Source organism: Uranotaenia lowii, chromosome 2, assembly GCF_029784155.1.
Source record: "Uranotaenia lowii strain MFRU-FL chromosome 2, ASM2978415v1, whole genome shotgun sequence".
Taxonomy (NCBI): Eukaryota; Metazoa; Arthropoda; class Insecta; order Diptera; family Culicidae; genus Uranotaenia; species Uranotaenia lowii.
In genome coordinates this window covers 33,708,758-33,719,978 of record NC_073692.1, presented here as the reverse complement: position 1 = coordinate 33,719,978, position 11,221 = coordinate 33,708,758, and positions in this window count along the sequence as shown.

Below are 11,221 nucleotides of genomic sequence, written 5' to 3'. Positions count from 1 at the left end.
ACGAATAAAAATCCTCTTTTCTGTTGAACCTTGAAATGCCGATATTTTCAGTTTCTTAAAATTTCTAAGAATTTCAATGAGTTTGTTGGAAAGCTGATAATTTGAAGATCGTTTTACAGTTGAAATTTTGTTATTCAATGTTTTTCTTTACTCAGTAGCAATCAGTTTTTTGAATTGCAAAATTTCAGGGTATGACAGAAAAAAAAATCCACTACATGTTTTATTTGATAGAAACTTTAAAACAAATTATCTTAAAGTTAAAATGACATTTAATGGCCTTGACGATTTTGACACATGTAGCACATTTTGAAAATTTTTCTATGCAGAAATGTTTTCAAGATCATTGGGCGTTGAATTTTCTAACAACACTTTTTTCTATTTCTGACGTATGTGATAAAAATCGAGGTAGTTTTGCATCACAGCATGCGAAAATAGAACACGTGTTGTAAAAAAAGTTGAAGGCCGCAGATCTTGAAAATATTTTTGTATAGTAAAGTTTTCAAAATTTGCTACAAGTTTCAAAATTGCTACCAATTTTTCCCAACACGAGTGAACTTACTCTAAGGTTTTGATAAATCTACGACATCGCCTACCAATATCGGCATGGTAGAATAAACTATTGAAGGTGGCCATGAAATCTTGACATTCATTACTGAAATCGTTCACAAGTTAGTTGGGTCTTGGTAGGCTGTGGCCGTCGATGACGGTAGTGTTTTTTTTCGGCTGGAAAATTTTCAAAAATCTTAAACCATAAATTCAAAAGTTTAGATTGTACCTAACAGTTGTGAAATGTAAAGATGAAGAGTATTCGAAAACCCGATGAGTTTATCACAAACAACTCGAACAACACGCTAAGAAGTGTTTGAAATCACTGCCGGCTGACGATGGATTTTGGTGAGATTGTTTTATGTTGAAACATTTCAATCCTATCTGCCCAGTAGGATTTCCTAAATTGAATCCTTCCAGATCCCTTCTGAAACAGCTTTCGGGGTCGTACGAGTTCTCTGAACCTAAAAATTTGTTTTACTGTATCAGATTTTCCCTACCATGATTACATTGACTTGTCGCGCACTTAAAATAAGAACTGAATCCAGGTACTTATTTTGACATCTTGGGTTGGTTAAGATTATCAGTTGTACCACTTGTATCAGCCAACGCAAGATGTGTGTAGTCACCCCATGCTATGCTATGATAAATATGCTATGCTATGTTAATTATTAATTTTTAATCATCTTGAATTTTTTTTCATGATTTTTAAATGGAAAGGTTGATGAAAAATTCCACGGTAAAAACATGAATCATAATAAATGTGAATTCTCGATTAGGAAAATGTTAAATTTCATTTATAATTTAAGAAAATTTATTCAATACACATATTTGATTATTGATTTTAATTTTAATTTAATTTATTTTTTTAATTCAAATGATTAAAGTCAGAGATAAATTATTTTTTATATTCATTTTCTCCTGGTTAAAAAGACTAATAAAGCTCATTTTTGAAGTTCAAAATTATAACTTTTAACATTTGTGTGTTCAATTCATCAGTAAAGGATCATATTGATTGATCAATTAAAACTTATGAAAATTTGAATATGGAATTCCAAGCTTTGTTGTAAAAATTGAAATGACAAAGCAAGTACTAATTTGGTTAACACAGCCCATTTTAGTTTAACTTTGATGTTGCTACTTCAAATCACTTTTCGAACTTTTCAAAGAACTCCTAAAAATATCGTGATAAGTTTATAAAAAGAAGATTTAAAATATTAAAAGTAAAGGAAACATATGATGTTTTCATTATTCGAAACTAAGATTTCTAGGATTTCAAGAAGATTATTTTTTCTGATCACAAAAAATTATAGCTTTATCAACATTGGAGGATAAAAGAATGTCTAAATAATTATTGAGCTCAATTAGGCTGGAATAAATATCAATTTCTTCTTTCGTCACCCCCCCCTTCGAAATTTCCAAAAACCCGAAGGGGGAAATAAATAAAGTTTGAAGTAATTTATGTAAACTCCTATAAAAAAATCCAATATCTGAAAGTTTACAGGACTAAAAATTAAATTTAAGAAGATGGGAATTATTTCACCTTTTATTTTGCTTGATTTCATTGAATTATTCAATAAAAAATCACTTGATTTATAGGTTTTGTGCAACAATATAATATGAAAATTTGTTGCATACAAGCTTCCGTGCAATTCATTCCAATTTATTTGTTTTTCGCATTATTTTTTATTGTCCTCCCCTCGCGATGTCCCAACTCCGAGTGACAAAAGAAGGATTTGAAATTTGTTCCGGCCTTACTAAATTTAATTGCTAACTCCAGGGAACAGCGTTTTAGTGCCTATTCTTTAATGACTGATTTCGATGAACTTTGATAACTGAACTGTTTTTTGTCGGATTCTGTCTATCACCTCTAGTATTGTTGATAAAGCGTTTAAAATTTAAAAAATGAATCAGATTTAAGTGAAATCAATCATTGATAACTGATGACACCAAAACCCACATGAAAAACAAAAACTGGTTCTGATTTTATTCATTTATTACTCTTTTATTCGAAGAATAATAATAATATAAGATATTCGAATACCAGAAATACAGTGATCCTAATAAGTGTAATTCTAGATTTTTACATTACAAGTTTTCTGACCTTACACAATAAAGATAAAAAAAGATTTTATTTATTTGAAATTTTGTTGAAGACGGTACAACGATTTGACTTTCGCTATAAAAAATTTCACAAATTGAATTTGGTTGAATATATTTATAAAAATTTAGCTAAATTCGTATTTAACAGAACGGAAAATAAAAAACATTAAGAAAACTTCAAACCTTTTTTTTTTTCAAAATTTCTGAAATGTTTTACAGTTCAGTCAAAAAAGGACTAAAATTTCTTAAATGTTGTTTACCAAATTTTAAGGTAAACTGATTGAAAAAAAAAACATAATATTTGGATTCTGGGCATCCCAATAAATCTAAAGAAGCTCATAATATTTCTTTTTATTCTAGAAAAATGTGAATTTCGTTGTATCTTGTATAATTTAACCCTTTTAAACGTGAAGTTAAGCATCTAGAAGAACAAGAATCACAAAATCAAATTAGGGCCGCAATTGGGTTTTCGAAAAATATTTCAATTCAGAATAAAATTTTGTTGAAAAGCAGGTTCAAGTGTTGGAAAAAAATATTTCTTAATTCGTTTCGTTCGTCAAGTCCTTAAACAAGTACTTATAACATAATCGATAACTATTTGCATTACTAAACTGAACTGATATCCTCACTTATTAGTTATCTCATTTTCGTGTGATATTCTGAGCTAACCACTCAGAATATCTGGCAAAACTGGTGAGTTACCACGGGCCAAGTTTTAGTTGTTTTACTTCACAGTGTGATGATGTAAACATCTGTACCGTGTTTATCATTACCAGCTATCATCAGCAATCATCATTGCTATTGTTCTCAATAGCGAATAGTCCTATTTGCCATTGGTTGTGTTCGTGATATCATGCTGATTGTTTCACCAAGACTTTTCAGTTATGTGACAGTCAACCTGAAAAACGACCATGTGTGTTGACCAGCTGTACGTTTTTTTGTACCGAGAGTTTTTGAGGTTAATTGTCCCGTCTCATCTGTACACGCTCAGCAAGTGTGCGTAAGAAATGTCAAAAACAACTCTATCCGCCTTGCCAGGTAAATTTTTTGACGTTTCGGAGTTAGGACAAATGTATGGCCGTTTTCGAAAGCTTTCCAAAAGCTCCCTAACTAATCGAAACTTTTCTATGGAGGACATGGTGTCGCTAGTGTTTGCTTAATAACTCCCATTGGATGATTTTAAAAAAAAACAAAAAAAAAAGTGTTAGAAGAGATGCCAATATACCTGATTGTTCGGGATTTGCCTGATTTTTAAGAGGCTCAGCCTGACACCCTGATAAGACATAGTTTTCCCTAATTGTTGAAAATTAGCTCGATTTTCCCTGATTTTTGTGAACCTGATGAAAATAGGTGGTATTGAACAGCATAAGATACCATTGAAGAAGGGCAGAATGTGGAGCGACGAAAAAAATAAAGGTTCTTACTTTGACAGAGATTTTCGTTTCTCTGATGCATCCTGATTTTTATTTCCGAGTTCCTGAATTTTGAAAAAAAAATGATGGCAATACTGCCATCGACTAGGGATTTGGGCAAGCACCACTCGTGTTTTGAAGAATCTGTAGCATTCTAAGCCTGCAAAATATTACCAATTTGCGATAGACCTTCCCGCATACGTGAATACCATACGCTGAATCATCCGTATTATTCTCTTCTGATAACATTAATAGTAACGTGCATATCGTGTCATGGTTTAATGTGTCTCTGCTAAAATGGAAAAAATACTATTTCTGGAAGATTCGAAAAATCTTCTAAATACCGAATCGATAAATTTAGCAACGCGCTGGAATGATAAAAAACTATCCCTGGAAGATACAATTAACGGTCCTTAAAACCAATTGAGGTTTTTTGCAACACGCCCCAAGTTCTCTGCTGTCACGTCAACACACGTGATTATAAATTCGTGGAAAAATCTCCTGGCTGAATTCGGGTCAATCTCGTGAAGCTGGAAATGGAGAAAGTCGGATCAATAGGCGACGGTGCCAGCTTCGCCGGAAATGGTGAGTAACCTTAAATATCCGTTAATTACTTACGAGCAAAATTTATGCTTCTTCCAAAACAATGATCTTCCAGGGACTCTCAGGCAATTGGAAGCCGCGGATAGTCACCGGAGGAAAATGGAAACCTGGCGACATTTGGCATTCCATCGTCCGATGAGCGAAGCCGCGGAACAGCCATAGCGTCAAACAATATTTGGATCGCACGGCCGTGGCCAAACTCAGTATTTGTGTGAAAATTGTGTTTCGCCGGAAGCTTCGAGATAGAACCACCGACGAGCGTGCGGAAGATTATTTTGTGAAAGTGCTATTGAAAAGTTTTTTTTTTGAAAATAGCGAAATTGGGAATCGTGTTCGCTACAAAATGTTTCAAATAAAAAAACAATGTGTAAAATAATGTTTTTTAAATCCGAAAATTTTACTTCAATTAGAAAGAATAACCAAAACCCTAGTATGATTTTGAATATTGTAATTTTAAGTTCACGATATGCGGTATCGTCATTATTTTATTATTGGATCATTAGATAAAGATAACACGTATGATCGACTCGTTTTAGAACGAGAAAAAAAGGCAAAAAAAAATGAATGGTTACTCTACTTAACGACCCGTTCCCTGTATCGTAAAGTGCGTCCAAACGATACCATTTCACGAAAAAATGATAAGCCTTATCTTACATTAATAATCCAAAACTATAGATGTAATCTTTTGTGTGTCTCGGGAAAAAGATAATGAGAATAGTCATTGTATAATACTGCTCCATGCGGGTTGGCAAATGATTTTTTCCTTAAAATACTCCTGAATCGTCAACATTTCACAATTTGAGGTTTTCTTCATTTTGATGTAAATTTTAAAACACTTTCAATAAGGTGTCACCAAGCTGAGAAAAATGAATAAGACAATATGTTCTGACACATCGATAGAGGAGAATCTAAACTATAATTTTAAGCTAAAAAATCATACTGGACTCGCTAAGATCTGCATTCAATGGGTATGTTTTATCAATGCGCTCGTTTAAACGCGCCGTAATATGCTGAAAATATCATAAATTTTTCAAATCGGCCAATTTTCATTAAACATGAACATTCATGAACAAAAAATCTAAAACCATATTTTAAGCGTTAATTCAGCCCAAAAAATCTACTTTTCCATTTTTTTTTTATTTTGATTAGTCCATTTTGGTTTTCTTTGCAGTCAAAGTGTCTGTAAGTATTGGTGTGTTTTCGGTCTTCGGCTGCTTTCGGGTGTGTTCGGCTGCTAGGCGCGTATTGAATACACAGCAGCGCGTATTTGCAACACAGTTTTGTTCTGTGGCTTTGGATATGGTTTTAAGAAATCAAGTTTTGAAGCAACTATAGCAATTTGAGTCATAAAAAATCATAGGCATTTGTAGAAAACACTTTTCTTCAACGATTACACCCATTTTTAACACAATTTGTACGTAGAATACATAGAAAATCAGCGATTCGATTGGGTGGCGCATAATAGGGCATGTTCCCCTATTAACCATGAACTTCCGCTACATTAGTGCATTATATTCGATCAAATATGACAGTATCAGATGCACGGAGACGCTTTCCCACCTCACCAGAGTAGCGTTTTCTATAAACACAGCTCGTTTGCTTCAATTTTGATATGTTTAACAAGAAAAAATTACTCTGAGTGAGCTGGGAGAGCGTTTCCGGGCATCTGATACTTTCAAATTCAATCGAATATAGAGCACTACTGTAGCGGAAGTGCATGTCAATTTCATGACGAAGTATGTAATTAGGACGAGAGTAAAAATTTGTATTATCGAATTCGAATTCCCTCCCTCAACACGTTTGTCGCCACGCTCATTTTGGTAGTTTCACTAACCAGTGATGTCTACTGTTTTTTCAGAAATGTCTGGAAGATTTTAAAAAAATGTCTGGAAAAGTGTTCAAAAGTCTGGATGGCGAACACTTTATAGCTGATGACCGTTTATTTTTTTGGTCACCAGATCGCAATATTGCAGTCTAGGGAATAACACTTATTACTTCATCATAATCATACACTATCAATGCCTGAGACTATTGTGGTGATGCCAGCGGTACTACGTTTTATGCTTTACTTCCTGTTTCCTGCCTTTTTGCAACGAACATTTTGAATTTTTACTGTTTTGTCAGAAAATTCATGTCGAAACACAAAAGTCTGGAAGAAATGACGAAAATCTGGAAGTCTGGAAACCTAAAAAAAATGTTTGGCAAAAGTCTGGAAGATCCAGAAAAAAATCTGGAAGGTTGACATCACTGGCCGGGACCGGAGAAATTCTCGGAGCGAGAAAATAAAGAGGGAAAACTACAAGATTTGCAACGTGGTGTGGCCAAACAGAGCGTATAACTTGAGTAAGAGAGAGTCACACGAGTTGAATTTATCTTCGGTACCTAAATCTTTGATTTAGGAACGATCGGAGTGGGCATTAAGGCGATCGGCGCAAACCCCAAGATAGGCCCACAGTTCTTCAACGTTTTATCTACATTCTTGACCATCTCCGGTAGCTGGTCCTCTCTTCGAATTCGGTACAGTCCTTCGTCAATTTTGGCCTGTATCAACTGGTTGTAATCCGTTTTGTCCATGATGACCACCGAATTTCCCTTGTCCGCTTTGACGTAGAATACCGCGGTTTTCTTAAGCTATTTCGCTATCTGGATCTCCTAGTCGTTGGATTTCCCATTGACGCCCTTCCTCAAGACATCTGCCACTTCAGCTCTGGTGCAATCCTTCTGGGACGGGGATAGTTCACTGGACATGATAGCAGTCTCTACATCGATGATTATCTGGTCCATCCTTGGTTTCCTGGACACCGCATAGTTAAGAACTTTATTGATTAGAGCGATCTGATTGACGGTGAACTCTTCCTTTGATCGATTCATCACAAAACCCTTCAGCACCGCCACCATGGTCCTCTCATCGTTTCCGACCGGTTGCCTCGCCTTCAGGATCTCTATCTTCTTCCGCAGCACGCCTTGTTTCCGTCATTCCTCGCACCGCTCCGCCACCTTTACCTCCGTCAGGAATGACGGAAACTCAACCGGGTACTCCATCGCTGACTTTAAATGCAGTGCGTAGCAAGTTAAAGTTTTGATGTCTAGCTGTTCATACAGCTTCTCAACAGTGAAATCACTTTCAAGTTTTTTCACTCATTTAACTGGCACTTTTTCTTACACTATCACTTTATGGCTGACAGGAGTTAGTCCAATATGTAAACAATCCTCCAGGAATGCTACACAGAAAAAATTATTTTCTGTAAAATTACGGCAAATATCCTGTAACAAAAAGGAGCAGGACATTTACCTTAAATTTACAGGTCGAAGACATTGATTTTTCAGTGAGCCTTTAAAATTCTTAGACCAGTAAAAAATCTCAGGCCTGTAATTTCAAAAACCTGTAACACGCTGTAGACATGTATTTGCATTGTTTTTTTTTTTTTGCTTTAATGGGATGATGTCATTGTTCAATAAATTTGTGTACACAGTTCAACTCATCCTTTATTGTTGTTAACTAAAAACACGTATAATTTAAAATAAAAACCTAAATATTAGTTCTCCCAAAACTTCTTTTAAATATGAAGCCAAATCCCATTGCAATTTTATCCTAACATCGACTGTCACACATAAGCTTAAACTTTGTTAACTTGTATAATTGGATTTTGATTTGTAGCGAAAACCTTCTTTCATCTTTCGAGAATGCACATGGATATTTAATCATCAAAGCTAAATTGCGATTCTGCTATCAACAACGATGATGATAGGCCATTTCAATGTTACATGCATTAAAAATATTTCTGTTTTTCTCTTCCTTCTGTTTCTGTTACTCAAAGAAATTGGTAGGCATCTAATTTTGTCGCTCGGAGATAGGAACTTTTTGTCAACGCCTCGCCGACAATCGTTCCCAAAACATCTAGTATCACTTCTTGTAGCGTTCCTTTGAAGTAACTATTGGCATTTGTTGCATCACTCCTTTCATTTGAGATAATCCTAAAAATGCATATTGTGTTAAAAAAGTTGTGAGCAATTAAATTTTAAACAACTAACCTCCAAATCCACCCACGATTTTTTTATATATCCTAACGGGTGCGTCATCCAACGAGATCAAACTATAGTGGCCCCGGTAGTCATGAATTCTTAGTCGAAATGATCAGCAGGCGCCCGTGATTATTATGTTTATCGAAATCGCTAGGCTCTTTCATTTCTTCCTGGAGTTCCACCTTCAACTCCTCACTGGAGCTATTGTTGGTGGTGCGCATTTTTCACATTACTCCAAATAGCAGTATCCAATCGACGATCCATTGCGCAATTTCACCGAATCTTTCCGACAGCGTTAGCCCAATGTTGTTTAAAAACCGTGCTGGGAACTTTCATTGCTGGAAATCTTCTCGGAACCGAAATATGGACATCATGGTACACGGCGCTGTTTCTATAAGCTTCGATTTCAACTGGAGTGTTAAACTAAAAAAAACGAATTATCAATTTAATCTCTCTTTCCAAAACTTAAACAAAAATGTTTTTACCTTTTCGGTTTATTGTTTCAACTTAGAATCAGGACCGGAGCTTCCAGTGGTAGCAGGTTTGGCTGCCAAAATTTTTACCAGACGGGGATCCTCGGGATCGACTTTATGTTTCGGTATTGAGGTTTCGTTCCGATGAATGCGTTGCTACGCTGCCGGGGCTGGAATCGGCCTGGGATTTTTCTCTATAGGATTCTTTTTTCGGAAAATATACAATATTATAACCTTTGTTGCAATGAAAACTAAAACACTCCGAGCGTAGAGCTCTTTTGGCAGTTGCGGTTACCTTGTCCGTGCGAACTTTGGTCTCCGTTCCTTGCGAAGCGGGTCACTAAACGGAGGACCCATCGGATTCAATTCCGGACCGTCACGTCGGCTTTGCAAAACGTGTGTTTTGTGCAGCCAGCGACGAAATGGAAAAAAACTCAAACACAAACGCGGATCGATTCAATTTTGTTATTGTTGTGAATGACATACAGAGCGACACGCATAAACACTTTACTAAAACCACAGAGAACCAGAGTTCGGGCTGGAGCCCCAACCGTGTGTAAAAATACCAACCGTGATTTTAAAATAAACTACGCCATTTTTGCAACTTAGCTAAGAGCCACCAGATGTCGTTACCGGTACTTTTATTTTTTCCATTTTTTCTACACGCTCAGACGATAGTACCTTCAACGAATGAAAAATGCGCTCAAAGCCAAATTTATTTTCAGTTACTCAATCGGGTATTAAAATAATTGTATGGTTTTTCAGTTTTTGGCCTGTGTTTGTTTTTGTTGACATGAAATTCACTACATCAAGACTAAATTGATTTTTTTTTATGATTTAGAATAAATTTCGATGATGAACACAAATTTAAAAAATTCGTTCAGTATTATTTTTTCTTTCACAAAATTGTTATCTCGGTAGGATTGGTGAAAAATTGGCGCATGGTGTTATCGGATATCTATAATAAGTATAATAGAAGGGGGGAATACTTGAAGAATTTATAAAATTTTGATATCGAGTTGCTTTTAAATGCCTTTTGCTATTCCCTTAAATTCTTCGAATTCTTAGGTGTCTGGGTAACCTCCATGCAATTACTTGGCTCTGTCTAAGAGGCCAAATTCAATATTAAAAAGCTATTCCAATTTTCAAATATTTTCGGAAGTAGGTACTGAAGTCCTATCCTGGCAGAAATGACTCGATGTTTACATGCTGTAATTTTGCAATGTTCGAACGAAGGTGGGTGGTGATACTTTCGATTAATTAGATTTGAAATGCTTATAATGGTATCATAAATTAACACATCATACGGAAATCCTGCGGCAAATGTTTACTGAACTATTATTGAAATTATAATTCATATTAAAATAGACACATAATTAAAATCTTAGATGAACTTTCTCTTCAATCAACTAAATAATGTTTGCTTTTTTTCTCAAACAAAATCAGTGGTTCAATACAAAACGAGTACCAAATGAGGTAACATTGCCAAAAGAAAAAGATTTCGTTTGAAGAGCATATAGTTCCTGCTGCAAATTTCATTATGTTGCTTTTTCTACACCCCAAAAAAAGAAAACTAGCTGAACTCTGTTTTGGTGCGACCTGGAAGTAAATTTTGGGTTATTTATGTTCTGAGTGTTCTCAACTGTTGACAAAAAAGTTCGACAACAACAGCTGAGTCACTTAGCTAAGAGCCACTAGATGGTGCTGTTTTTAGACCAATTTTAACGGTTTTAAAATGGCCGACGATTCAAATTCTTACACACGGATTCGACACATATTTGTTCGGGGCCCGTTCTCTGGTTCTCTGTGCTAAAACTTAGATCGAAAAAAACTCAATGCAGTATTAAATAGTTGAGTAATAATTAAATTTGTTTGTTGAGAAGTAACAAACGAACTGTTGCTGACAAAAAAATTGTTTTGTTTTGATACATAACCGAGAATTTTTCTGTTCTGTAATCTGATATCACCTGTTATAAGATGCTCACTTAAAAATAAATGACTCAGACCTGTACAACTACGACAAATGTCATGCTACTTTATGTTACAGGACATTTGCTGTAA